We start from the raw sequence: 6,000 nt of genomic DNA, 5'->3' as shown, positions 1-6,000 counted from the left end.
TCTTGGTAGGATTGGAAAAAGCTTTGATGAAAAGTGATAGTGAGATAGAAGATGAAGTCATCCCAGGCCAAACGAAGGGGATGGTTGATGAAGAAATGTTTGAAGCCTTCATGGCTGAACATACATTTTTGGTCGAAAAACCAATAGAAACAGACCATTCGAAGGAAATTACTAATACAGAAGTGCCAGAATGCAGCATGGAAGACGCTTCTGAAGTAATTGAACAAGTTGACCAAGAGGGAAAGCATGTACAGCCAATCGTCCAATTTGGCTCGTTCCCTCCGGTGTCAGTGAATATGGTGCTTATATTACCACAGGAGTTTCAAGCTGAAAATGAAAACCAAGGTTAGAAGGTTGACCCAATTCCAGTCTCCAGTGAAGACTCACTAATAAGTACGGTGCAAGACAAATCCAAAGTAGCCACACCAATGGAAACTGAAGACGAGAGTGAGGAAGAGGTAAGTATTAACCTCTCATACCCTTTTGAGTATCCCACGACCACATCATGTCAAACCCTTGTATATCAAGGCCTTCTTCGATGGAATATAGATGAATCGGGTGCTGGTGGATAACGGGGCAGTAATAAACCTGCTTCCAAAATTTTCCTTGAACAAACTAGGAAAGAAGAACCCCAAACTAATCCCAACCAGTACAGCCATTGCTGGTTTCGCTGGAGACAAACAGATGGCCCAAGGTATTTTGCCTATCAACCTGAGTGTGGGAACTAGGGATTGCATGACAGCATTCTTCGTTATCGACAGTAATGCTAAGTATAATGCTTTAATTGGAAGAGATTGGATTCACACCAACAAATGTGTGCCTTCTTCTTTACATCTAAAAATCATGATGGCCTTGTGCAATTGAGAGACGGAGGAAATCAATGCAGATCCTCAACCCTTCATAGCTTGTGCAGATTTCGCAGAGGCCAAATTATATACTGAAGGAGTGGCACCACTCAGTATACTGAGAAAACCTGATGGATCAGTCGACGTGGCATCTGATGAAGAATTTGCACACCTAAAGCACTTAGTCCAGGAGAGTGCTGATGAAGAGTTTGTTGTTAAAGATGACAATGATGCCTGGTTGTAGGCAAAGAGATGAAACCCAAGAAGCCAGGTCTTTGGCTCTAATTAAGTTCTCGGTATTGAATGCAAAATCAATAGTCTAGAAAATGCAAGAGCAAGAGAAAGAAGCCATGATGATTGGTTGTAAGAAGGAACAGCAACAGGTCAGATGCTTGGCCTTGGATAAATACTGTGCTTTAGATATTGAAATAAAAATCCAAGAGATACAGGAGGAGGATGCCTTGTGGACAGACTTTGTCTATGATGAGGAGGGTAAGGATGTCAAACCAAAGAAACTGGGAGCAGAACAAAGGAAGAAGATTGCTTCGAAGTCAGAAGGAATCAAAGAAGGGGCATCAGTAAGTTCTCATATACAAGACCCCTTGGAAGAAGTAAATCTAGGGGAACATTCTATACAACAGCCCACCTATATAAGTGCTTGGTTGAATGCTCTTGACAGGGACCAGTTGCTGGTTATTTTGAAGAAATATAAAGATTGTTTTGCATGGTCTTATAATGAACTACCAGGATTAGATAGATCATTAGTGGAACATAGGCTTTCTATGAGGCCTAATTTCAAGCCATACAAGCAAAAACCAAAAAGAATGACTCCAGAAGTGATCCAGAAAGTTAAGGAGGAAATTTTTAGACTCCTCAAGGCAGGCTTTATTAGGACAGCCAGGTAGGTTGAATGGCTATCCAATATTGTGCCTGTAGTTAACAAGAATGGTAAAATGAGGGTATGCATCAATTTCAGAAACTTGAATCTAGCAACTCCAAAATATGAGTATCTTATGCCTATAGTGGATTTGTTGGTAAACAGTTCAGCGGGGCATCAAGTTTTATCAATGATGGATGGGTATTCTGGTTATAACCAAATCTGTATTGCAGATGAGGATATCCACAAGACAACATTAAGATGTCCTGGGAATATTGACACCTTCGAATGAGTCAAAATGCCATTTGGCCTGAAGAATGCTGGAGCTACATATCAGAGTGCTATGAACACTATCTTTCATGACCTCATTGGAGGGTATTTAGAGTGTTATATTGATGATATTGTGGTAAAATCCCAATCCATGGAGGAACATTTGTTTCACTTAGAAGCAGATTTCGAAAGAATGAGAAAGTAAGTTGAAACTCAATCTTCTTAAATGTGCTTTTGGCGTATCATCTGGAAACTTCTTGGGCTATGTAGTACACAAGAAAAGAATACAAATTGACCAGAATAAAGCCAAAGTCATCATTGAAGCCAGCCCTTCATCAAGTAAGAAAGAATTACAAAAGTTTCTTGGACAGGTTAATTTCCTTCGAAGATTCATTTCTAATACTGCAGGGAAAATTAAAGTATTTTCTTCCTTGTTAAGGCTAAAAGATGAAGAGGAGTTTGTGTGGACAGCAAAACATCAAACTGCTTTCGAAAGAATCAAAGCCTACTTGGCCAACCCTCCAATGCTGATGCCACCAAAGGGTGATAAGCTCTTGAAATTGTACATAGCTGCAGCAGAGGATTCATTGAGAGCTTTCTTAGACCAAGACAATGAAGAAGGCCAGGAGCATGCTGTTTATTACCTTAGTAGGTTTCTAAATTCTTGTGAATGTAAATACTCAGCTGTAGAAAAGTTGTGCCTTGCATTGTATTTTGCTGTAATGAAATTAAGATACTATCTTTTGCCTACAACTGTCTTGGTAATTGCAACCATAGATTTGGTTAAATATATGTTATCTGGACCCATGTTGAGGGGAAGAATTGACAAATGGATACTAGCTTTATCAGAATTTCATCTAGAATATGTTCCCCAAAAGGCAGTAAAAGGACAAGTTTTAGCTAATTTTTTGACAGACCATCCATGTCAAATAGAAAGCGAAGAGATAATGGAACTCGGTATGGCTAGTGTTGAACCATGGCAAATGTGGTTCGATGGATCAAAAGCCAATGGTCTAATTGGAATTGCTGTAGTAATTAAGTCACCATAAGGAGTAGAAACCATGCATGGTTTCAGAGTGGATGAAATTACTTGTTCCAACAATCAAGCTGAATATGAAGCCTTAATAATGGGACTGGAAATACTTATTGGATTACAAGCTCATGCAGTTGACATATTTGGAGATTCTCAATTGGTAGTTAACCAAGTGAAAGGGATTTTCAAATGTCAAAGTATAAGCATGTTGTCATACTATGTTGTTGCATTACATCTGCTTTCTCAATTTCAGATAGCAAATGTAACTCATGTCCCAAGATTCTTGAATAATAAAGCTAATGATGTGGCTTAAAAAGTTTCGAATTTCAAGAGAATGGATAATACTCAAAGGGACATAAGCCAAACAACATATCAAAAATTAATACCACCTTTAAATAAAATGAATGTGGTCCTGGAAATCAATCATAATGACTTACAAGAACAAGATTGGAGGCATCCAATAATGCAGTATCTTGCTGGCCCATCTTTGAAGGCCAGCAGAAAAATTAAATTGCAGTCTATGTAATACATGATGTATGGTAATGCTCTTTACAAAAGGGGGAGGGGGAGATGGGTTATTGTTGGAATGTTTAGGCCCAAAGGAAGCATTGACAGCTATGGTTGAGGTTTATGAAGGCATCTGTGGTGCTCATCAGCCCGGTGTGAAGATGAGATGGCTACTTTAAAGGCATTCCTACTATTGGCCAACTATCCTTAAAGACTACATAGAATATGCAAGAGGTTGCCAGGCATGCCAAAAGCATGGCACAATAAGGCACGTGCCCATAACTGACCTACATGCAGTTGTGAAACCTTGGCCATTTAGAGGATAGGCCATGGATATGATGGGAAAAATACACTCACCCTCTTCGAAACATCATTGTTTCATCTTAGTGGCCACTGATTACTTCACTAAGTGGGTCGAAGCTAAGCCATACAAGGCTGTAGACCAGACTGAAGTCAATGGATTCATTAAGGAATTAATCCATAGATTTGGTATCCCACAGACTATAACTGTTGATAATGGGACTGTATTTGATGGGAAGATGGTAAAGTCTTTTGTGGCAGAGTTTGGAATTAGCCTTGTTAATTCCACCCCCTATTATGCACAAGCCAATGGTCAAGCTGAATCATCCAATAAGTCTCTAAAAAAAAGAATACAGAAAGTTGTGGAAGACAATCCTAGGGATTGGCATAACTTATTGTTGGATGTATTGTGGGCTTATAGAACTTCTCCAAGGTCAAGCACAAGAATCACTCTTTATGCCTTAGTATATGGGCATGATGCAGTGCTACCTGTGGAAATTAATGTTAAGTCCTTGAGGGTGAGATGCTAAGACTAGTTAGATTTGAGCAATACCATCAGAGTATGTGCTTGGAGTTAGAATGTATAGATGAAACTAGAATTCTGGCATTAAATAGCATTTTTTTCCAAAAGAAGAAAGCAGCCAAAAACTATAATAAGAAAGACAAACACATTGGCTTTGATGAAAGTGATTTGGTAGGGATTAAAAGCCATAAATTTGGCAAATGGTCACCTAACTGGGAAGGACCATATCAAGTTCATAGAGTCCTGCCTTTTGGAGCATACCATTTGAGGAATTTGAATGGATATGTATATCCCAAAAAGATTAGTGGCAGATGTTTGAAGCCTTATTATCCAACCATGTGGGAAACACAAGGAATAGAATAAGTGCTAAATAAAAGAACATGAGAACACTTCAATGAAAATAAAAATTTATTTCATAAAGAGTCAAATACATGTAGCCATAGATTGGCCTAGAAGTCAGTACAGTGTTTAAATTGTTCTTTTACAATAGATGCTCTATTATTGAGGGATGGAAACAATTGAATATCTATTGTCATCTCTTGCCTTCGATCAGCTAACTCCTGATCAATGATTTGCAGCTTGGTAGTAGTTCGATACAAAGCTTGGTTAACTGCTAATAATGTTTCCTCAAGTTGAGCCTTCTTTCTCCAATAGTTGAGCTCGAAATTGGGAGACAGAGGAATGTTGTTCCTTCAATTCTGATACCTCAGTATGTACTTTGGAAACAAAGCTCTGATCCCTCACCAATTTCTCCTCCGTAACCTTGGCAGCACGGCAAATGTTGATGTAAAAATTAATGGTGGCTTGAGACAGCCATGCCGGATTGCTCAACAACCTTGCAACACTGGAGGAAGCCATCTTTAATTATAGGCCTTTGTAGACTTCAAAAGGAATCCTCGAAAAAGATGCCAGCAGCTCCAGAAAGTTGTCCAAGTCTATCGAAGGCAAGGAAGTCTTACCACTAGAGGAAGATCTCTCAAAAATTTTTAGCAGAGAATCAGCTAGAACTAATGGCTCAGTCTCATTGCTAGTTAGTGGAGAGGTGGAAGGTATGTCAAAAAGACTAGCTAGTCTAGCCTAAAAAATGTCCACCTCATCCATTGACATGGAAGGTGCAGAAAGAGCTCTAGTAGAATAATGAAATGACTGCCTAGGAATCGGGGAAGAAGATGGAGTATCCTTAGCAGTCTCTATGATTTTTGCTACCAGTTGGTCAAGAGAAGAAGGACTGGAGCTAGGCAGAGATAATGGACCATGAGTTGGAGAGCTACCAGTACCTTCTCTACAAGAATCAGCTACCATCAAAGATGAAGTGTCAGCTGGAATTTCCTTAGTAGGGAGAGGAGAAGCAAGGCTCAAAAGAGAATCAAATTGAGTAAAATCAAAAGACAAATGAGGGAGATATGGAGTTACGCCAGAAAAAAAAGGAGCAGGAATACTTGGCCTCAAGGAGGGTATGAAAAATATAGGGCAAGGAAGTGGGAGAATTATTTGAATGGGCTCCACATCTTGAGGTTGTTCAACTTCGACTGAAACTAATGGAGTCTTTATTGAAAGAATAGGCAAAGTAGTGGTTGCTGCAAAAGAAGAAATACAAAACAATGTCAAGCCTCAGCATTGAGAACTTGAGAAAGATGAATAGAAG

This window comes from Camellia sinensis, chromosome 15, assembly GCF_055761805.1.
Source record: "Camellia sinensis isolate YWXY chromosome 15, ASM5576180v1, whole genome shotgun sequence".
In the NCBI taxonomy this organism is placed as follows: Eukaryota; Viridiplantae; Streptophyta; class Magnoliopsida; order Ericales; family Theaceae; genus Camellia; species Camellia sinensis.
The sequence above is the reverse complement of the archived record's forward strand: the minus strand, read 5'-3'. Positions refer to the sequence as shown.